The sequence below is a fragment of the Diabrotica virgifera genome, chromosome 6 (assembly GCF_917563875.1).
Source record: "Diabrotica virgifera virgifera chromosome 6, PGI_DIABVI_V3a".
NCBI lineage: Eukaryota > Metazoa > Arthropoda > Insecta > Coleoptera > Chrysomelidae > Diabrotica > Diabrotica virgifera.
Window position 1 is genome coordinate 254476780 of NC_065448.1, and position 25242 is coordinate 254502021.

At 34.2% G+C, this 25242-nt stretch overlaps 1 protein-coding gene across 1 annotated transcript in view; it reads right to left on the reverse strand.

Moving 5' to 3' along the window:
• The window catches only part of LOC114327337 (uncharacterized), a 757805-nt gene that overhangs the window by 264895 nt on the left and 467668 nt on the right, over window positions 1-25242 (reverse strand). Inside the window, exon 3 of the mRNA XM_028275925.2 lies at window positions 12764-12804. The gene's annotated coding sequence lies outside the window, so the exon portion shown is untranslated. The remainder of the gene's footprint in view (window positions 1-12763; window positions 12805-25242) is intronic.

Sequence of the window (25242 nt, forward strand, 5' to 3'; positions counted from 1 at the left end):
AATTCAAAACCAAGTCGCGGCGCTATGCACGCTGTAAATTGTCGCCCTCATGCAGCCATGAGGGCGACATGAGCATTTTACTGCTACTTCTAGCGTCAATTTGTCGCTCGCGGAGCCGTTCGCTTAATTTGCCGTGTAAAGAAAGAAAAAATACGGATAGCCGTAAAATATTTGAGCCTTATGTAAATTTTTACCGTGAATACGTAATATTTTAAAAATTAGGAACCTCTGACGGGATGATGGATGGCAGAAACCCGAATCTGGTCATTCTGTGGTACAAGTGAGAGCATTCTCAAGGACGCACAAACTCATTTTCGTTTTATTGCAGGGATTGTCTAAGTTTTTAATGACTTTCTGTACTCTTGAGACATAATAATTAAACAAACTGATCCACCCTTTCTGTCAGAGACTTGATGGCGCAACTTTCAAATCGTTTAAAATCGTTAAATTGCTTGTGAATTAGGCTAAAGAGGGAATTAAGCTACCAAACCATCTACTTTTAGACAGTCAGCAGATTGACGATGGACTATTAAATCCAAAGATTGGAAATGCAGAGATTAGAGAGGGTCGTGGTGTTTTTTTAAAGACAATGCCAATTACAAGTTTTAATTAAGGGATTGATTGCGAATTGTAATTAGCGCTTTCTCTATGATTAAGTTACGGTGCTGTTTTAAGACTATCTCCTTCATCGCTGTTGGAATCCATTATACTCATATAAAATTACAGTTACTATGTATTTACTTCCAGAACAGTTATTTTCAATTATGTACCATTAGTTCTTGGGTAATCCCAAAAACGATTTCAGGTATCCATACAGAGTGAAACAGTCACATGAAATAAATTCAGTAATTAGTATTTATAAAACAATTCGGAGTTTTATTTCCGGAGAAATAAACCCTTCACTTGAGACCAGTTTCTAGTTAGGCCTGTATTCGTGATTTCTATTACCAAAGGAACGATGAATAAAAGAAGACACGGGAAAGTCTAAAAATTGTACTACACTACCTGTCTATTTCTCAAGGCGACATTCTAACGAAATCTTGGTCCCCATATCGTCGGTCTAATAAGCAAATTGCCTAAGTTACAAAAGTAAAAAAGAGAAAATTGCCTAACTCCATGCAATACATAATTGACCAAAATTAAGTAAACAAAATTTTTACACAAACTTTATACTTATAATACTTCTTCTCCTTCAGGTGCCATCTCCGCTACGGAGATTGGCAATCATCATAGCTATTTTAATTTTTGACGCAGTAGCTCTAAATAGTTATAACAATATTACTTACAAGATCGTTATAACAATAGCAGAAATTCATAAGTTGAGCTTCGAATTGCTTTCTAATTCGATTGTCTTGATTTTCCCCCTCCGAGTATTAAGTGTACCCAGATATGAAGAGATGGCTGTTAAATAAATAAAAAATAATTTGTGTGTAATTTGTACGCACGTAAGAAGTTACACTTCTATTATATGATTTCAACAAAACAAATATACTTTAAACAGGTTATTTGTATTTTATTTAAAGATTAAATTAATTTTAGTACTTACCTACCACTCTCAAAAAATGTGTATTAAAACAGTACCACAAATTAAAAAAAAAAAGAATATGAATCGTCCGAATTCGAACCCGGGACCTCTCGGTCTGTGGTCCAATGCTCTACCAACGAAGCCATCATCGCTCCGTTTACGTGACATCTCGAACATAATTACAAATTATGGTGACAAATAGATCAAGTGAAGTATAAAGATGTTATAATAGATATCTACTTATTATCTTACTCCCGAGGAAGACAAATCCAAAGGCACAAAAATTATAATAAATAACATATTTACTAAAAACACTAATATATTATTTCCATACCGTATTTTCGCAGATACATACATAACCTGAAAGATTAGCAACGAATTCCATATTGTCTGTGTGCGCATGCGCCCAGAATAATAAAAATTTACTCTCAATCGCGCCTAAAGAAATATAACTTCAAAAATTCAGCTCAAACTTGGTTGAATGCATAATTGAAGAAACACACAGCTATTCGGAGAGCGCCGAAAATCGTATAACATTATCATTTTCTTTGCCTTATTCCTATGCGGGGTCGGCTTCCCTAATTGCATTTCTCCACACAATTTTATCTTGGGTCATATCAATGTTAATCCCCTTTTCCAACATGTCCTGCCTTATCGTCTCCCCCAGTCTTCTTTGGTCTTCCTCTCCTACTCCTTCCAGGAATCTGCATTTCAACTATTCTTCGTATTGGGTGATTAACGTCTCGACGTTGAACATGCCCATACCATCTTAACCTATGCTCCCCCATTTTGGCATCAATTGCGGCCACACCTAGACTTCCCCCAATATACTTATTTCTAATTTTATCCTTCTTTGGCACTCCACTCATCTATCTAAGCATTCTCATTTCCGCCACATGCATTATTTGTTCCTCTTTCTTTTTCACTGCCCAACATTCAGTTCCGTACATCAGAACCGGTCTTATGGCTGGTTTAAAGAGTTTTTGCTTCAGCTTCATTGGAATTTTTCTGTCACACAACACACCACTCGCTTCTTTCCACTTCATCCATCCAGCCCTAATTCTACTGCATGCATCTCCATCTATTTTTCCATTACTCTGTAATGCCGATCCTAGGTACTTAAAACTATTGCTTTTCACAATAATTTCACCATGTCGTGACGTAAGAGAATCGGCTAAGCGGTACTAGAGATAATCGGAATTTTCGGGAAAAATGTATTTTAATTTAAAATAGGAGCGGTGCTATAAGTAGTTGAGATAAATTCAAACTGAAAAGTTGTAAATAAATAGCCATATATGTAAATCCAAACTGTACGTTTTATTTAGTTATAACAAACGCTACCTAATTATTATCAATACAGTATTAGTACAGTATCGTAAGAACAACAGGGTTTCCGCCCAAACAGATCTACAGTAGACGCTATCTTCATCATGCGACAATTAATTAAAAAATCAATAGAATTCGACAAGCACATGTTCACATGCTTTGTAGATCTGAAACAGGCATTCGACATATTACGATTGAAGGACATGCTCACTCTCCTTGGAAAGAAACACATAAGTCAGAAATATAGAAACATAATCAAAGAGCCCAATAGATCCAACGAAACGGAACAAAGAACCACACCCGGGCTCACGGAAAAAATCAAAATCAATGTCGGCATTAGACAGGGTGACAGCCTCAGCCCATGCCTATCTAATTTGATAATGGATAAAGTTATAGTAAGTGTAAATAAAATGAATCAGGGATACAGAATGGGTAACCGAACCATGATAATACTTTGCTACTCAGATGATGTTTATCACTTAGATATTAATAGTCGAAAACAAAGATGACTTACAAGGCTTACTACAAAAATATTTTAAAATAACCGCCGAAAAGTATAACCTGAGACTATCAACAGAGATACTCCAATCGATGGTAATATCCAAGAACCCAATTAGATGTAAATTTGTAGTGGGCGACCATATAATCGAACAGGTAATGGATTGTAGATACCTGGGTATGGAAATATCTAGAGACAGGCATATCTGGCAAGAAGCAAAACAACAGGTAACGAAAGCAGCGAGAATATCTAGTTTCGTGAGGGATATAATCTGACAGAATAAATATAATGCACTGAAAGCAAAGTCCGCATTTATAAGACATGTGCTAGGCCCGCACAGACATACGCAGCTGAGACAAGGGCCGAGACAACAAAGACCAAACAAATAATGAGAACAACAGAGATTAAAACACTAAGATCCATAAGAGGTATCACACTCAGAGATAGGATACGAAACGAAGACACATTGAGAGAGCTAGGCGTTCAAGACGTAGTGAGATGGTCAAGAGCACGACGACGCATGTGAAGAGACCACGTAGATCGGATGGACCCTGAACGTATGGCGAAATGGGCGAAGACACAGAAGCCCAACACGAAGCGACCCATAGGAAGACCCAAAAACGATGGTACGAGACTTGGAGCTCCGAATAGCAGCAGAGACTATAACAGACGAAACAGGACATAGTCCTATTAAAAGAAGCAGAAGAGGAAGAAAGTAGAAGCGACAGTATTATTAGGACGGCGCGGCATAAAGAAGTTTGAATCATAATTAAAAACTGTTAATATTTGTGGATACACCAAATATAATTATTATCAATGCAAATAATTGTATAGATTACATCATATTGATTGAAAAACAATGAAATGAAACATAACAAAAAAATTATAATGGTTATTTACGTTTTCAATTATCATAAAATAATTAAATAATTCATAAGTGCATTTATTTGTGTTTGTTATTTGTTTTAACTGTCATTGTAAATTTCGTAGAACAAACGAATATTCGGATAAAAAACTCTTAATTAAATATGTTTGTTTATCAATATGTATGAACAACAAAATAATATTTTTGGAGAATAATTAATTGTATTACGCCGTACAATGTGATTAACATTCATTGGAAATATATTTTTCCTTTTTGTTTAAATATATTATGAAACAATTACGATTAATTTGTCATGAGAACTTTATTTTGGATATTATTTTATACACACAAATGAAAACAAATTTTAATCAAATAACCTACCTTCATCATCATTCTCTTTGCCTTATCCCTATGCGGGGTCGGCTTCCCTAATTGCATTTCTCCACACAATTCTGTCTTGGGTCATATCAATGTTAATCCCCTTTACCAACATGTCCTGCCTTATCGCCTCCCCCCAGGTCTTCTTTGGTCTTCCTCTCCTACTCCTTCCAGGAATCTGCACTTCAGCTATTCTTCGTATTGGGTGATTAACGTCTCGACGTTGAACATGACCGAACCATCTTAACCTATGCTCTCTCATTTTGGCATCAATTGGTGCCACACCTAGACTTCCCCTAATATACTCATTTCTAATTTTATCCTTCTTTGTCACTCCACTCATCCATCTAAGCATTCTCATTTCCGCCACATGCATTCGTTGTTCCTCTTTCTTTTTCACTGCCCAACATTCAGTTCCGTACATCATAGCCGGTCTTATGGCTGTTTTATAGAATTTTCCCTTCAGCTTCATTGGAATTTTTCTGTCACACAACACACCACTCGCTTCTTTCCACTTCATCCATCCAGCCCTAATTCTACTGCATGCATCTCCATCTATTTCTCCATTACTCTGTAATACCGATCCTAGGTACTTAAAACTATTGCTTTTCACAATCATTTCACCATCCAAAGATACCATTTTATTTGTAGTAGCTCCATCTTTAAATGAACATTCCAAATACTCTGTTTTTGTCCTACTAAGTTTTAAACCTTTTTCCTCCAGAGCTTGTCTCCACTGTTCCAGTTTTTGTTCTAAGTCTCTTTCACTATTTCCTACTAACACGACATCATCAGCATACATTAAGCACCATGGAATGTTACCCTGTAGTTTCGCTGTTATCTGGTCCAAAACTAATGAGAATAAATACGGACTAAGCACAGAGCCTTGGTGCAATCCTACTTTCACATGAAATTTATCAGTCTCTCCCACACCTGTCCTAACACTAGTCGTTACTCCCTCATACATATCCCTCACAATCTTTACATATTCACCAGGGACTCCTTTCTTATTGAGTGCCCACCACAGAATCTCTCGAGGAACTCTATCATATGCTTTCTCAAGATCAATGAATACCATATGAGCGTTTGTTTCTTTACTCCTGTATTTTTCCATCAACTGCCTTATAATGAAAATTGCATCTGTTGTTGATCTACCCTGCATAAAGCCAAATTGATTCTCGGATATTTCGGTCTCTTCACGTATCCGTCTGTCAATTACTCTTTCCCATATTTTCATGGTGTGGCTAAGCAGTTTTATAGCCCTGTAGTTTGTACATTGTTGTATATCTCCCTTGTTTTTGTAAACAGGTACCAGTATACTGCTTCTCCATTCGTCTGGCATTTGTCCGACTTCCATAATTCTATTAAATAGACCTGCTAGCCACCTTGTTCCTGTCTCTCCCAATGCTCTCCATACTTCCCCAGGAATATCATCTGGTCCTACCGCTTTTCCTTTCTTTATTTTTTGAAGCGCTTGAGCCACTTCCTCGTTGGTTATTTTGGTGACCATTGCTGCTACTGTCTCCGTTGACTCTACAGGCTGTCTGTCAAATTCTTCATTTAATAAGCTGTCAAAGTACTTTCTCCATCTCTTTTTGACTTCCCTTTCGTGAACTAGTATTTTATTATTTTCATCTCGGATACATCTAATCTGATTAAAATCTTTTGCTTTCCTTGCTCTCTGTTTGGCTATTTTATATATCTTCGTTTCGCCTTCCCTGGTATCAAGTTGATCATATAGGTTTGAATACGCTTCTGCTTTGGCTTTTGCTACTGCTACTTTCGCTTCCTTTTTCGCCACCATATAGTTTTGAAGATCTGTGTCGGATCTGGTTTCTTGCCACTTTTTATATAATTTTCTCTTCTCTTTTATTTTTCCTTGTACTTCGTTTGACCACCACCAAGTCTCTTTATCCTCAAACTTTTTTCCTGACGTTTTCCCAAGTATTTCAATAGCAGTCTCTCTAATACTACTGGCCATTTTTCTCCAAATTGTATTAGGGCTTCCTTTCACGTTCCAACATATTTTTTCTACTATTCTTCTCCTGAATAGACCTTCTTTCTCATCTTTCAGCAGCCACCATTTGATTTTTTGTGGTCCTCTCCGATATTTTTGTTTAGTTTCGCTTTTTACTTCGATGTCCAGAACAAGCAGCTTATGTTGTTGGCTTACTGTCTCACTCACTATTACCTTGCAGTCCTTGCATTCACGTATGTCTTCTTTTCTTATCATGAAGTAGTCTATTTGGGATTGATGTTGTCCACTTTTGTAGGTAATAAGTTGAGTTTCTCTCTTTTTAAAGAATGTGTTAACAATCGCCATATCCAATGCTGTTGCTAATTCAAGCATGTCATCTCCAGCTTCATTTCTAGTTCCAAAGCCTAATCCCCCATGTATTGTTTCATATCCTGTCTTGGTTTGGCCCACATGTGCATTGAAATCACCTCCTATTATAACTTTCTCCTCTGCTGGAATATCACTCAGTACGTCTCCTAATTGATCATAGAAAGCTCTTCTTTCATTCTCACCCAGACCTGTTTGGGGAGCATACACACAAACAACATTCAATACCTCTTTATCAATTACAAATTTCACTGACATCATTCTATCACTCGTTCTTACAACTTCTACTACGTTACCTTTCATTTCACTATCAGCAATTATACCAACTCCATTTCTAGTGTTACTACTCCCTACATACCACAATTTGTATCCTTCACCTAGTTCTTTCGCCCTTTGTCCTTTCCACCTAGTTTCTTGAATACAAGCAATTTGAACTCTTCTTCGTTTGAGCGCATCCACTAACTCCAGACTCTTACCTGTAAGACTACCAAGATTCCAAGACCCTATCCTGATTTTTCTAACCTGCAATGGTGTTCCCCCTGAGATAGTCCTCACCCGGAGATCCGAACGGAGGCTCATTTTACTTCCGGAACATTTTACCTCAGGAGATGCCATCATTTCAGTATAAGTTTTTACTGCGTTTGGAGAAGGTCTTTTCATTATTATGGCCTGAAAAGATTTTTGGATATTTGATGCCTGAATGCCTTTTCTATCAGCACCATACCCTGCCCTGCACGTTTAGCCAATACACCACCAATGCAACCAAAGTGCAGTATTACCCCACACCCGCCTGCATTTTTCTGTATAGGCCAGGATCCCTACTGTAAGGACTGCCCTATAAGCCAATGTATTGTTGCCCGTATCCCGCCGCTAGGAGGCACGTACTTTGGTTATTTCGGGATACGAATCAAATAACCTACCTTGTCATTATAAAATATTGATATGTTTATATAAATTTGTTTTCCAAATGAGGCTAAAAAAGACAATAATAAATCAATAATAAATTGACATAAGCGTACTCTATCCTTTGGATATCCGATACCAATTTATAAAAACATTCATTTATTCCATATTGCTATACGAGGTAGAAACATGGACTCTCCGAACTACAAGTATGAGGCGTATGACATGTGGGTTTTCACGAAGTGTCTTGACCAAACCCTCTAGATATAATAAAAACCCCTAAATATCGTTAACCATTGAAAACATCTACCAACCAAATTGAAGTCCTAGATTGAAGAACAGAATAGATGGACAACTTACAGAACATAAATATAGACCTAGGCAGCTAGACCTACGGGGCTACTCATTGAGTCCTATGCTCTTTAATTTAATCATGGATCAAATAATCAAAAGCGTCAACGAAGGAAGAAGATACAGAATGGAAAACAAAGAAGTAAAAATACTGTGTTATGTAGACGACGCAATATTGATAGCCCAAGATGAAGATAGTCTGCTAAGATTAGTTCAGAGATTTACCATAAAAGCAAAAGAATTTAATATGATTATTTTTTAATGATTTTAACTTCCAATCGTATATTAAGATATTTGATCACGTGTTTAATTCTGTCCAATCAGATTAAAATTATACTCAGAATTATCTACTGCAGAAAATTATCAGTAGTAATTGCACAAGAGCTCTGAAATTATTGAATTTTTTCCGAGTGACACTTTGACAGTTTTAATTTCACGAGCCTTCGGCTCGTGAAATTGTCAAAGTGTCACGAGAGCAAAAATTCTATATTAATTTCAGAGGTCGAGTGCAATTTGTTTCAATTATTTCATGAATAAAACTGTTCAAAACCAAAATTTTATTGTAATTTATTTATGTAAGTACCATTAAACACACAGTTTTTATAAATATTTGACGATTGAAAGTCATTACTTTTATAATTTTTAAAACATTAATTGTCACTAATGTCACTGAATGTATTTTTTCGTAACAACGAAGGGCATCTGACGTAATATACTTAACGACGGGAGTTTATCAAAAATTATCGATTTAATTCAGATTTCTGTAGCTTTCTATTGGTCAGAATCTCCTATGAATGAAATAATCGATAAAAATTTTTTAAGTAGATTGTTTCTGCTTAATGGCAACCAGTTTCCTAGTTTTGACAACTGTCACATTTAAGAAAATATCCACAATATACGTATTAAAAAATAATTTTACGAATATCACACGACAGTAAGAATAAATAAGAAAATAGTGCCTCATTTTTACTCATATTTGTTGTCATTGGGCAATAGCCACTCGAGCCCTGCGGGCTCTCGTGTCTATTGCCAGACAACAAATTTTCGAAAAACTGTCGCATTATTTTCAATTTATTCTCACTCTCTTGTGATATTATACCCGAGAATTTTATCTCACAAAACTAAAACAAAATTAATCAGTAAAGAATCAATACCAAATTAATACACCAAAAAGACCAAATTCATGATCATCTCCAGAAACTTGGATCCATTTGGAAACTCCACCATAACACTGAATACCAAGTCCATTGAAAGAGTGAGCAAATTTAAATACCTGGGAACGTGGCTTTTTGAAGACTGGGCATCGGACAGGGAAGTAAAATGTCGCATTGAGCAAGCTCGATAAGCTTTAGTAAAATTCAGGAAGGCACTGACCTGCTCAGAGTTCGACCTTACACTGAGACTAAGGTTTACTAAATGCTACGTGTGGTCGGTGCTGCTGTATGACATAGAGGGCTGAACACTCAAAACGAGGGATATAAACAGATTGGAAGCATTCAAAATGTGGCTTTATCGCCGTATCCTAAAGATACTTACCGTGGAAGGCGAACGTCACAAATGTAGATGTACTTAAAAGAATCAACCAAGAACGCCAGCTTTTCGAAAACATCAAGAGGAAAAAAACGGCGTATTTGGGTCACATCATACGAAACGAAAATTACCAGTTCCTTCAACTTATAATCCAGGGTAAATTTGAAGGCAAGAGAGGAATAGGACGCAAGAAAATGTCCTGGCTCCTAAACATATGGCAATGGACAGGGATTAACGACATACAATCTCTGATACGCATTGCAAGAAACAGAGAGTTAATGGAAAATGTGATCGCTAACATCCATTAGTGGATTTGCATTTGAAGAAGAAGAAATAATCAATCAGATGTTAAATTAAAACTGAGTGTCAGTATTGAACAAGTAATGGAAGTAAAATACCTTGGAATTGCATTGTTAAGATACGGAGACCTGGACAAAGAAGTGAGAAATCAAGTACAAAAACCAAATACACTGATAGGATGTCTTCATATCACTATATGGCGAAACCGACATATTAACACTGAGATGAATTCGATAATTTATAAAGCCGTGTACGACCAATAATGACATATGCATCAGAAACAAGACTCGATACAACCAAAAGACAAAGACTAGTAGAAACGGCAAGACATAAGACTATGGGGCATGAGAGTCATGAGAAAAATTACAGGATATACGCTGAGAGGCCGAAAGAGGGGTGAAGACATTAGAAGAAAACGTAACGTACAGTGTATAAACGAATGGATACTAAATAAAAAAAGAATGGAATAACTACATAAGCAGAATGGAGAATACAATAGCAAGACAGAACCGGTAGAAGAAGTATCGGTCAACCGCGCAAAAGGTGGAGTGACAACCTTCCATAGAGGTATCAATCCGCCAATGAACAAGCAGCAGTGCTTATAAAGAGGAAGAAAAAGAAGAAAAAGAAGTCTTAAACGCGTGAGAAAATGTAATATGTTATTGACATTAGGAAGCAGTAATAAAATTTTTTATTTGTTCAAACATTAAATATGCAAACCCTTAAACATAAGAATAATATATTAGAGATGATAAAACTTTCCAAGCCGGTAAACTTTTCCTTCAGAGTTTGTTCAACAAACTACTTTAAACCACTTACACATAAATATTTTCTGGACAATAACAACTTTGCAAATTGCGACTGAAATGCTCCGAAACCGACTTAATTCTACCTAATTATTCAACTAACATTCAACATAAAAAGTTCGAAACTTTTATCTGAGGTTCTTACATCAGGCCATCAGGGAAGTACGGGTTAAAAATTATTTTAGATGAAAATCTACCAAGTTTTTAATGCTGTTTTTAAGCTTTGATAGTTAAATTTTACTATCTAGTTATGCCCAATTAATCAATTATAATAGAAAATTTAATAACTATATAAAACAACAATTTTAAAACGCAAAACTGTATTTATAATAAGTACAAAGTATTTATTAAGATGTGATATTGGAGAGACCATTGATGTCGGTCTTGCTATTAATACAATTTTGATCTTTCTTAATGTGAATTGTCTTCAATATACATTTTTTGTAGTTGTTACGTTCTTTTTCTCAAATCTCTTGTAGTTTTATCACAATTTATTGTTTTTAAAATAATTTTCTATGGCGTAATTGTATTAGACATATTATTGCTTTGTCTGTTTTCCTTATTTTTCGTTATTTCCTTAACAAAAAATGTCCTTATTATCTAGCTTTATTGTCCCAAATAGTATCCAAAATTATTCAATAAAAAGCCTTTAAAATTGTGTTATCTGTGTCTTGGCAGTGGGATAGAATTGAGGAAAGTTTCCTTGATTATATAAAATCAACCTTAATTAAATATTTTTATCCAATAATTAATTGTCTCCATTGTAATGAATGTGTAATAGACGTAAAAATCTTAAACAAGATTCGCAGACGGTACCGCTATTTTTGAAGACAATCTACAAGCACTGCAACGATTAGTAAATAGATTACATCAAGTCAGTATAAAATGTGGACTACAAATGAACGTTAAGAAAAAAAGTTCATGATTATTTCTAAGCAACATACAGTAGAAAGGCTAGATATCGAAGGAAAACAAATAGAAAGAGTAAATAACTACAAATATTTGGGAACCTGGGTAAATGAAAACAATGACCAAGATAGAGAAATTAGGATACGCATTGAAATTGTAAGACAAGCATTTATAAAAATAAAAAAATGTTTATTAATCAAGAACTTCCTCTGGAGCTGAGTATAATAGCCTTAAGATGCTACGTGTTCTCGACTTAAAACCGACCGAAAACCGGACACTAAATGTAGACATTATAAAGAAGTTGAAAGCATTTGAGATGTTGTGTTATACAAGGATTTTGAAAATATCATGAATTCAACGAGTTATAAATGAAGAAATGTTAACAAGGCTTCAAAATAATTGCGAGGTGATAAAGAACATCAAAACAAGAAAGCTCGAATATTTAGGCCACATTACCAGAGGTGCAAAATATGAGATATTAAGGCTCATAATTTAAGGCATAATTAAGGGTAAAAAATCCACAAGAATAAAAAGAATTCCCTAGCTGAGAAACCTAAGAGAGTGATATAATTGCAGTTCAGTAGATCTTTTCAAAGCAACCACCAATAAGATACGGATAGCTGTGATGATAGACAACCTCCGATAGGAGAAGAAATTACAAGAAGAAGAATCTAACAAATAATAATATATCTTTGATCTGTAATAATAATATAATGCATTATATCCCTTTAGAAACTAAAATTGATTTTGAATGAAGTTTATTGTAAATCTTTAGGAAAAATTAGGAAAATTCTCAGGAAAATATTCCCACGTAGTTATTGGGTCTTATAAACTAATAATCTTAATAATAGACCAAACAATTGCTGTGTTCAGATAGAATCATGAGTTTATTTTCTGTATTTTTTATTTACGATAGAATTATTAACAAGGTAATTCTACTATCACGATGGCCTCTGATGTTTTTTTTGTAATACAAATATTTTAGTGTACCTACATCTATATCAGAAATATTACTTATTTTACTTACCCAGAAATTAATTTGGCGGGGTATTTCCAACACCCTGACACCTAGAACAAAATTATAAAAATTTTAATGATTATAAAAAGTTTTAAAATAGAATTTTAATTTAAAGGATTATTTATTAATGTTAACAAGAATATGGCAAACCCAAAATATAGATTGATCTTACTTATTACACTGATATATTCTTTGCTACTCTATTATACATAGTAAACTCAGTTGAAAGTACCTACCCAACAAATATTGAAAGAAATAATAAATAAATGATATATCTATTAGTAATACATTTTGTGTTATATTGGTCAAATTGTTACTTCGATATAACCCGGGAGCATCGCGCTCACTTCTGTAACGTAAGTCGTCCCGCGTAGAGGAAAAATATCACAATATAGATTTAAATACGAATTTAAATCAAATTTCTATTTTATAATATCTTTATTTACTTGTTATGTTAATTATATGTTAGTTATATCTGTTTCTAATAATTTTAAAGCTAATTAGTTCTCACTAAAGCCAGTTCCACAAAAAAAAATAAAAAAATAAAAAATAATTAAAAAAAATAAAAAAAAATTCTACGCATTACTACGATCTTTCTCGAGGCACTTAGAGTGGAAAGTATTATTGAAAAAATTTTCATCAAGTTATCACGGAAAAGTATAAAATGTGAGATTTTTTCTCACGGCGCAACTGTTCCCCGGGTTAAAGTGACTGGAAGTAAAACCAAGCATACCTATGGGGTTATAGCCAACATTCATTGTAACTCAAAAGTAAATAAAATATAACGCAAAGTAAATATTATAAAAGAAAATTTATCTACTCTATCTCATATTATGTATAAGTTTTTAGTTTGTGAAAACTCATTATATTTAGCAGTGCGTGAAGAATTTAAAGTGTGCGTGAAGTAACAATGTATTTTAAATGGGATTTATTTTTTCGCACTGTTTTTGACACACTTTCCTATAATTAAATATCCTTAACATTCGCGTTGTCATGGTGATGACATAATGAGCAATAAGTTACAACAAAAGTTTTGACAGTTTTGTGGTTTGAAAGAAGTTAGAATTATTGTAGAATAGAAATGAATTCCAGTGACGAAGAGTTACAGTTTTTTTATTTGTTTGTCGTACATAAAATATTGTATGAAACTGTGCGTGAAGTAATTTTTGCGAACTTACGCGATGTATAGCACTCCCTCCGCTGTCGCTCGTGCTATAAATATCGGGTGCGTTCGCAAAAGCATACTTCAAGAATTTTTTTTTTTTTTTTTTTTTATTAACAAAAATCGCATCAGCCAAATTGGCTATTAGCGAAACAATAGTGGTGAACAATAATTTTTATTACATTTGTGTTTTTATATATTGTATAAAATGTTAATTGCACTTAGGAACCTCTTTAAATTTGACATATTACACTGTAGGCCTAAAATGTCACTCAGTTTGTTTGGTATATTGTACAATATGCGCTTTGGCGTTAATGCTGCGCAATTCTCCAATAAATGTTTGATTGTTAACTTTTCTTCCCAGTTGTCACATCTTGGTTCTTGTTTGTAGGAAAACACATGACTATTAGTTAATCGCGTATGACCCAATCGGAGTCGCGTTAATATTACCTGGTCTCTCCGACTTGTTGGTAATGTTGGCCAGGGTTTTATCGATTTTTTAATTTCGCGTAGTTTGGCCGATGACACTTTCCACTTTTCTTCCCACATATACCGCACTTTACGTTTGACCGCCGCTTTCACATCCGCACTCGTAAATGTTTCCGTACACTCCGCACTATCACTAGTTGCAGCTTCTTTTGCAGCGTTGTCTGCCTCTTCATTTCCTTGAATTCCAATATGGGATGGGATCCAGAGGAATATGATAATTTTTCCATTCAGTTGAGCGGTATGAACTTCTTGTTTTATTTTGATGACCAAAGGATTAGATGGGTAGACATATTGGATTGACTGTACCGAACTTAGAGAGTCTGTGAGTATGATATATTTGGTATTACTGGACGCATTGACAGCAAGGGTCGCCTGGTATAGAGCGTATAATTCAGCAGAGTAAATAGAGTACTCTGAAGGGAGTTTGTATTTATTTGTTGATGTTGGGGTTATGACTGCAGCACCAGTGCCTTCATTTGATTTAGATGCATCGGTGTATACTTGTGTATACTCCTTGTAATTGCGGAGTATATCATTGAAGGCGGATTTGATTAACTGTGGGTTTGTTGAATGTTTATCGAAAGAAATGAGGTGTGTTAGGCACTGAGGGTTCTTTATTTGCCACGGAGGAATTGAGGACAGTTTGGAAGGAAAGCATTCTGGGAACGCATAGTTTATTTGATTTAAGTAGCTTCTAATTCTTGCGTAGAAGGGTTTGGCCGTTCTTGGTTTATTTATGAAGAGATTTGGGAACTTTTCTGTAAAACAATTTTGTATAGTAGGGTTTTTTGAGTTACACCTGATTTTTGCGGCGTATGCTACACTTAAATAAACTCTTCTGTCTTCTAAGGAGGGTTCTCCAACTTCACAATACAGACTTTCGATTGGTGTTGTGCGAAAAGCTCCAGATATTATACGTAAAGCGAGATTGTGAAGACTGTCAAGTTTTTTCAGCAGCGTCTTAGCCGCTGTAGAATACACAGTAGACCCATAATCTAATTTTGATCTGATTAATGTTCTGTATAACATTAAAAGTGTTTGGCGATCCGCACCCCATTCTTTATTGGCCAAAGTTTTTAGAAGATTTAGTCGCTTGTGACAAGATAACATCAGATTTGTTATATGAAGTTTCCAGCTTAGGGTTTCTTCGAATGTCATGCCCAAGAACTTAATTGACGTTGCACGCTTTAGGTTTTCATCACATAGTCTTAGGTTGGGGATATTTGTGACGTTTCTCTTTGAAAACAGGATGAAGCGAGTTTTTTCAGCGGAAAAACAGAAACCTGTTTTTTGTGACCAGATTTCTAAGTCTTGTATAAAGTTCTGTGTATGACAAAATATATTTTGTATATTTTTACCTTTGCAGAAAACTACAAGATCATCTGCGTAGACTCGTGCCTTTACAAGCGATTTTAGGTTTTTGAGGATATCATTGATTGCCACTATGAAGAGAGTAGGACTTATAACCGAGCCTTGAGGGATACCATTTTCTGGATACATTATATCTGATGTTATGTTATTTGTCCTAACTCTGAAAGTTCTATTTTGAAGGAAATTTTTAATAAAGAATAGGCTGTGACCTTGAATGTTCCAACTATGTAATTTTTTTATTATATAGTCGTGCCAGGCTGTATCGAAAGCTCTTGATATGTCAAAGAAAACCGCTAGACATTTACCCCCTAGTGCGAATGCTTCAGAAATGTCACTCTCCAAATCTATGATATTATCTATAGTTGACCTTTGGTCTCTAAAACCACTTTGTTCTGGAATAATCAAATCTTGTCTCTCCAAGTGCCATCTTAGTCTATTGTTAATAATCTTTTCTAGTAACTTACACATGGCGCATGTTAAAGATATCGGTCTGTATGACTCGGGACTTGTCTTAATACTATTAGGTTTTTGTATAGGTATTACTATGGATTCATGCCATTTTTCAGGAAATTTGTGTTGAAGCCAAATAATGTTAAACAGATCTAGAAGTTGTTTGTGAGCGCTCGCTGGAAGGTGTTTAATAAAAATACTAGGAATATCGTCCGGGCCAGCGCTAGTTTCTTTAATATTTGATAATGCTTCCGTATACTCTAATTGAGAAATGGGTAAATTTAACGGTTCATCTGTGTTAGGAGTAATGCTAATTTTCTTATTTTATTCATCTTGTTTGTAATTAATGAAAGATTTTTTATAATTAATATTACTGGATCGGTTTTTGTATGTGTTAGCAAGGATTTTAGCAATCTCAGTATTACTAGTAACTGCCTTTCCATTTCTCTCGAGGCTTTTGATATTCTGATTGCTGTTTAATCCAGATATTCTTCTGACTTTGTTCCATACTTCAGTCATGGGAGTGTTTGCATTTAACGTTGATACATATTGAGTCCATGACTGGCGTTTGGCATTTCTAGTTGTCTTCTTGGCTATTGCACGTTGTTTTGTATATTCAATTTTATTCTCGAGAGTCTTGTAGCGCTTGTATTTGTTAAAAGCTCTTTTGCTAGATTCAACTGCTGCTTTGCATTCATGGTTCCACCATGGGACGGGGTTGCGTTGTTTTATGTATGAAGTTTTTCCTATTGCTCTTTCTGCTGCTTCTGTGATAATGGTAACAATGTTCTTAAGGGTCTCGTCTATGTTTGAGGTGCTTTTAAATGTGGCCATACTGCTTTCGACTAAATTTGAAAAAAGATTCCAGTTAGGTTTTTTTAAATTCCATTTTGGGGTAAATGTCCGTCCACGTTGGTTTTTGTTGTTATGAATAAAAATTGGGTAGTGATCACTGTTATACAAGAAATCCAGCCTATCCCAGGTGAGCTGTGGGGTCAGACCTGGTTCGCATATCGTAAGGTCTATACATGAAGATTCACCGTTCTGTATATTAAATCTAGTGGGATAGTGTATACTTCAAGAACTGTTTCAAAAATAACTATATATATGCGAATTTTTATTTTGCAAGTAAAGTAAACCGAAATTATTTCGATCCAATAATAATTTTTTTTAAATATCGAGAAATTTATCAACTACACGTATTTTTTGCGCCCATAAAGTAGAACAAAGCATTTGAGATGTGGACCATAGAATTCTTTATTATTGTAGAATAGATTCGAGATATTGGCAAGTACCTAATACATACCAGGAATATAATGAAACCGCAACTATGACGAAGGCAAGTACAACTGGACGAAAATATAAATCCCATATCCATTAAGAAATAAGTTCTACATGGTGGCCATAACTGATTAGTCTAGCCTCAACGTTATGATAAAAAGTCAAACCACGTCAAATTCGCTGACGACATCGTGATCGTAGCGGGCACATTCGAAGAACCACAAACTGTTATGGAACAACTCATAGACAGTTCCCAATATGTCAAATTAAAAATGAATATTATAAAAGTAACAATCATGACAAACACAGAGGAACCTAGACTTATAACTATAAAATTGTAGTGAGATAATAAGCCCTAGCCTATAAATGATAATGAGATAAAATATCTACTTGCCCAAGCTCTCAAAATTCACAAGTACCAAAGCCACTAAATCACCAGAAGAGCAAGAATAGCATTTGGAACACAGTTGGGTATACGAACCGCAATATAACTCAAGACTTAAGTAGCAAATTTGTTTTAAACAGTTCAGCCTTCCTATCTAAGGCAAATATAAATAAACTAGCCACAACAGAAAGGATAATGAAAAGAGCAAGGTTAGATATAATACTGTCAGATAACCAGAAACATAATGGACTGAGTAACATCAAAATGAAAAGTCGAAGATATCAGGATAAAAGTTATTAAACTCAAATAGAACTTCGTGGGCCACACTGCTAGACAAAGAACCAACGTTAAAAAACCACAATACAACATTGGAGACCTTACAAAGGAAGAGAGCCAAAAGGAAATTTAGAGATGAGATGGGTAGGTAACAGCAAAAAGTAGCCGGAACAAATTAGAAGTATGCTACTCAGGATAAATATCGATGGAAGAAGTTGGAAGATGAATATGTTCAAAAATGGACGATAGAACGAGAAGATACACTAGTAATATATTGTTGTAGAATGGTTTTTTGGAAAAATTCAGAAAATAAATTTATATCTGGACCAAGAGATCGTAGATTTTATTCACCCTGTATATGACAAAAAATTGTATAGAGTATAATTTAGTTAATAAACAGTTCTTTTTCGGGGAAGGTGAAATCGTTAATGTGGTTTTCGTTAATGGGTTTTTTGAAAAGATTTACAGACAATGGTTCGAAAATATTGGAAAGTGCATGTTATTTCGGGTTGTTAACATCAATAGGATTTTTGTAAATAATTCGTAGAAGGTAAATGATAAACAAATTTTATTGAGTTTAGAATGTAAGGCCTTTTGTTTAGTTTTTTGAAAAAACGATAGTAATTTGATGTCTCTTAGAATTTTAACAAAATGGAAAGTTGGATACAAATTAAGTTGGTTTTTCTTAGGAAAGGAAAGTACAGATGTTTTGGGTAGAGAGTTTGTTTTTAATTGGTAGAGAAAGATCGATGGAAGGGATGAGAAAAGATAGACACTGTGTGATTGATATCGGGAGAGAGCAGTCCAGTTATTGAAAAGTGAGAAGTCAGTGTAAAGTGGTGAAATCGGCTTTTTCGAGCAGAATCAAGTTGAAACGAAATTGATGACCGGTTGAGAAGTAAAATTTTCGTGTGTCCAAGGAAGATTCCTTTCTTCTGTCTAGAATGAGTAGAGTAGCTGATTGATATCTATTTGCACAAGATATCGAGCAAGGAGAAAACTGAGTGGAGAATTCGAGCGAGTCATGGTTTTGTTTGTTTTTTTTTTGAAGCAGTTTGGACGAGAGGGACCTTTTCGCAACATCAAAAGAGTACGTGTGGGAGAATCAAGGACAACGCAATCTGGGAACAGATGGAGCAAAGAAACAAAAAGGTTAGTCAAATCATTTGTCAAAAGGAAGAGAGCTTGTTTATATCCACACCATATATGCTCATTTTGAATGCTTTGATATGCTTGAATAATAAATAATAATAATATCGTATGGCATTTGTGCCGGGGAGATCCTTTCGGATAGTTCCAGCGCCAATTACATCTTTAACCCTGTTTCAAGTAAATAGTGTCGATGTACACTAGCCCAGGGGGACCGACGGCTTAACGTACTCTCCGAGGTACGGTGAGACGGCTCGTGTCATTATTGGAAATGAAGATGGTTTGTCTTTGGCAGGGATCGAACCCACGTACACTGGCGTATTAGGCCAGCGATTATGCCGTTACTCCACGGCCGCTCACATTTTGTATTGAACAGTTATATGACTCAGTTAGTCATTCCAACTTTAAATAATCAATTCAAAAGGAGAAAAGTAAATTTTATTAAATTTAGTATGAATAAACAATAATTTATTCAAATAATTTTTTTTTGTTAAAACAAGGAGACATCAGAATTAAAGTTTGATTTATTAAGTAAGAAATTGTTGCAACAAATTTAGATTTTAGTATTTTTTTTTAAATCTTATTTATACAGCATATTGGAAAAATAAATAGTACATTACATTTATATGATATTGAATGTGTTTAATTTCCCTGTTTTATCCTAGAAGGAGTAAGCAACTAGAGATACTAGAAGCCACAAATCAAAGGTATTGCATCGAATACAAAATTAGCCCTGAGAATAAAGTTTATTAGAAAATTTAATTTGAATTTGGTTTTGTTTTTACATAGGCAGAAACTAAAATAATTGAGTAATTAATTTAATTAAGAATTTGCTAATTAATCTAATAAAAGAGATAAAGTAGAGCATAACAATATATTATTTAATATGTTTCTTAAGAAAAAATTATTGAAATTTCAGAGTGAATTATTTAATTATTTTAGTAAAAATAATCATTAATGTCTTTTTGGAATATTATTTATTATAAACTTTTTATTTTTAGTAACTTTATCCATTTTGCAGCAACATGTGCAACTACATGCCTGTGAATCACATATTCTACAATAGTAATGTATATACTGAATCACGTATATACAATAAACTAAGTTTAGAATCCAAGTTGTAAGCAAGTTAATGCAGTAGCCAACTGTCAACAATATCTATCTTTCAGCCAAGCCAAAACCTCTTTGAAAACAAAAATTTAATTTTAAATCCCCTACAAGCAAGAAAATCGATGTTGCTGTCATTTTCACGTGGATTTCACCAAACATCCGCAGCCGTTTCTTGCTGGATCACGTGCGGCTCCGCGTACGAATCAGTTCCAAAACAATAAGATTTATAAAACAACTGTACACCAAAATGAATTATTACTGCGCCTTTTTATTTTGAAAACAAAATGATTGATTGGTACATTTTTTTAGTTCTAATCAACGAAAAATGTGTAAATACAATGTCCAAGTAGGCCTTAAAGGATTTACATTGTGTCATGCTGTTTGATTTCCATTTTTGTCGACGTTGTCTAGGTTAGTACGTAAGCAAATAGACTTTAAAAATTTATTTTGATATAGACCAGACCCAAAGCCTTTGAAAATTGTAAAAAGTGAAAAAGGAATGGTAACAAAATAGGACCTACACTCAACGAAAAAGGAACGTTATATCAATAACAATGTTAATTCAGACAACAAACGCAATACTTAAAATTTGTCCAATTCTTGGTTTTATAGGAACAACAAAGCAATGTTCATCAATTCATTATTTTCGTTAGTTGAGCCAATGTATTACGTTCATTAAATGGATGAGCATTCATTATGTATACCATAATATCACTTTATTGATATTATGAACTCTGTTCATTGAGTCAACGAACGCTATTCATTGAAACAACAACGTCGTTAATTGACCGACGAAGAATATTCGTTGTGTCAATAACAGTGTTATTTCTCCTAACGTATTTCGTTTATTTCTACAATTATTTCCGTTTATCTTTACAATTAATTCCGTTCATTCCCATAATAAATACGGTTATTCTTACAAGCAATTCTATTCATTCTTACAATCAGTTTCGTTCATTCTTACTATGAACGTATTTTATATTATTAATTACTGAATGCATTAGCCCAATGTATGATATTGATTAATAATAATTTTTTAATCCCCCTTTTTTGTTCTAAACCTAATGGTCTTTACACACTCATATTATGAGAAATCAAATTATGATTTCAATTATACAGTGCGCTGGAATAAGTGTTATACTCCCCCCCTAACTTATTTATTTTTAGCACATAGGCAAAACGCTCGGACAGGTTGATTTTTAAAATAATCAAAGTATATTATAACATCAATGTTTCGAACTTTACACGATCCCTCTTCAAGTGAAAGGCATAACTTTGATTTTTTAAATGGGAAAGTACATCATGTGATAGCTCATTTAAAAGCGTTTGAAATAGTGATTCCCAAAATGTATAACACTTTAATCCTTTTTGAGAGAGTAGGTGCAAAATTTCGATCGAATTCTTTTTAAACGCATTCATTTTTTTTAATCCTGAGAAAACTAATAAGTATTTTTGAAAATTTTAAACGCAAAATAAAAGACTACATTATTACCGAGTGCTGAAAGTCCCTTGAATAAACAAAAAGTTTCTTTTGAAAGTTATATTTGAAATTAAAAATCATACCAAATTTTCTATTTCTCACCCCCGTGACTTATTAAAATAATCATTATAGAAGTTCTCAGGGACTTCAGACCCTTGGTAATACTGTAATATTTTATTCTGCGTTTATATTTTTAAAAATACTAATTAGTTTTTCTCAGGATTCGAAAAAAAAATTAAAAAGAATTCGACCGAAATTTCACGATAATAGACACACGAAAACTTCCTTCTACTACGGACTACACTTGGAAACGAAATGAAATTATTATTCGGCACTTCAGCAGGGGTAACTGAATTGTTTAACAAAGAATTCTTTTAACAATGGTAATGCAGAGAAGCTAGGGGTATCACGATAAGAAAAAGCCGTTACATTTCAAATGGTCAAGCAAAACATTTATTGTCTCAACAACTACGTTTATTGTCACCATGTGCGCATTGATTGTGGTTATTAATCGCAGCAGTAGATTGATTAATGCATTCGTTGTCACAACAATCAGTTTACATTTATACAATAATCATATATTACTCTATATTAACAACATTTGTACATTGTTTTAATGAAATCTGTACGTTGTCACGATAAACCGAGGTAATTGCTTGTCATCTACGAAATAGAAAATGAGTTGCTGCCAGAATTAAAATTATTTATTAAATATACGAAACTAAGTTATTGGCTGAATAAATTGAGTGTTATTGATTAATGTACTCTAGTTATTTTCACAATTATTATTTAATCATTGTGACAATAACCAAATACATTCATCAAGGTCTAAAAGTTCGTTGAAACAAAAAATTAAATTGTTGTTACAACGAAATACTATTCAATAATCACTGTTAATCAATATTACGAACTAATTTTTTTGACTGTATTTTAAAACTAAGGGAATACCTACACCCGAGAGGGTAGAAGGTTTAAAGATTACATAATAAAACTAAGGGAATATGAAAAAAATAAAGGAAATGTAATTTATTGGTAATCTCAGGTGGGGAAGTGGAAGGGGGTTTTTATTACGATTTCCGTCCAAACTACAAGCCTGATGGAAAAAGTTAAAAGGTAAAATACAATGGTTGAACCATGGAAAATGTTAGTAGTTGGTAGTTCAGATTACTTTCATAGGTGGCGTTAGGAGTTATCCTGGACAAACTGCGTTTCTGCTTACCTGCTGTCCTAGCCTTTTATTATGTTAGCTGCTAAAACACACATAAGAATCAGAATTTTACGATCACATTTTTACAGCCAAATTATGGCTGTTGTCTATGGCACCGCGGCTAATTTAACTTTCAATTTTTTAAGAAGTTCTACATAAATTCAATTCCAATGATTTATTAATATGGAATAACATTTTATTATTTCTGCATATAATATCATCATCATCATCATGCAACCTCTTCGGTCCACTGCTGGACATAGGTCTCTCCAATTCTTCGCCACTCTTCGCGGTTCTGTGCTTCTTGTTGCCATTTCTTGGATATTCGGTTAATGTCGGCCATGCAGCGTGTTGGTGGTCGTCCTCTGCTGCGTTTGTCTTCTCTTGGGCGCAAGTCAATAAGTTTTCTGGTCCATCTCGAGTCTTTCAGTCGCGCTATGTGACCTGCCCAATTCCATTTCAGCTTGGCTATACGTTCAACGACATCAGTGATACCTGTTCTTTTCCTTAAGTCTTGGTTACTTATTTTGTCTTTTTTGTCACGCCGAGAATCGATCTTTCCATGAGCCTTTGTGCCACTCGCATTTTTAGTGCTGTTGTTTTTCTGAGCCTGAGAGTTTCTGCTCCGTATGTCATAATAGGAAGAACGCATTGATCAAATGTCTTCCGTTTCATAGCTGTCGGGCTATGTATAGCAAATAATATAAAACTAAAAAAACTAATTTAAGGAAAGTTTGACTTATAAATTGAACTATCTATAATACACCGGCTTTACTTGTTTTAAAGTAATAAGTCTCGTATTACATTTTATTGTTTCCCTATATAGTTTACTCGCTTGAAAACTTATTTCTTTCCGCAATATAAAATATAAAGTTTCCACATAAGTACTTAACCTCAAACAAGAATTTTCAACCGCGCTTTATGTACGCAAATAACTGTCTACAAGACCACCCAATAAATTCTCCAATATTTGTTTCGAAGTTCCTGCAAGCGTCTGTCAAACTTTCTGGATTTATACAGCACTTGAACATTCAATAATGCCCTTTCAGTAGAGTATGGACTGAAATGCTCACTTGTACTCTTTAAGAATTTTCAAGAGAGAGAAATACTTATTGAACAGAATCGCAGAGGACTCAAATCATATTATCGATTATCATTTATTTTAGAAAAAGTTATGTTTCAACTTAAATGGTAAATTCAATTTAACAAAGGGTTTCTGAAATTATATTTTTTACATTTTTCAAGCTAGTTTACAATTAGTAATTAAAATAAAGAATTAAATCACATATTGTTGATAATTTAGTCAACGCTCTTGAAATGTATTGATTATCAATATCCAGTTAAAACCTAGGTAAAAGTGATTTGAGGTCTTTACCAGAATCCTAAAAATATCATTTTCTAGGTAGGGATATATAGTCATAAAAAGCAGTGTAACTATATGCGTTCCGCTCGTCATTCAGTAACTCGTCAGAAGAGGATCGAACGCGCATCAATACCAACGCAATTCCGCCAAATTCTTCTTCCACTCAGATAAATCTAAGAAGGATCGTCGAGAGTGCATTTGAGAAGAGAACCGAAGATCATAAAATCAGTTCCACTTAATGTACTAAACTGAAACGGAAATCAAACGGCAGTGATGTGATTGACTGAGTCGGAACTTGCCGGGGCGAAGGAACTCTGTATCCAAGAGATGCTTCGCAGGTAACTGTGTAACCGCAGTGAGCGGTTGCTGTCGTTGATAGATTTTCCCTCTCTTGGTTCATCATACACCATATCCAAAGATTTGGTAGAGTGAAAACATGTATTTTTAGAAGTTTCTGCAAGCGTCTGTCAAACTTTCTGGATTTATAATTATACAGCACTTGAACATTTAATAATGCCCTTTCAGTAGAGTATGGACTGAAATGCTCACTTGTACTCTTTCAGAATTTTCAAGAGAGGGAAATACTTATTGAACAGAGTCGCAGAGGACTCAAATCATATCGATTATCATTTAGAAAAAGTTATGTTCCAATTTTAATGGTAAATACAATTTAACAAAGGGTTTCTAAAATTTTTATTTTCAAGCTAGCTTAAAATTAATATTGAAATTAGTCATTAAATCACAGATAACTGATAATTTAGTCGA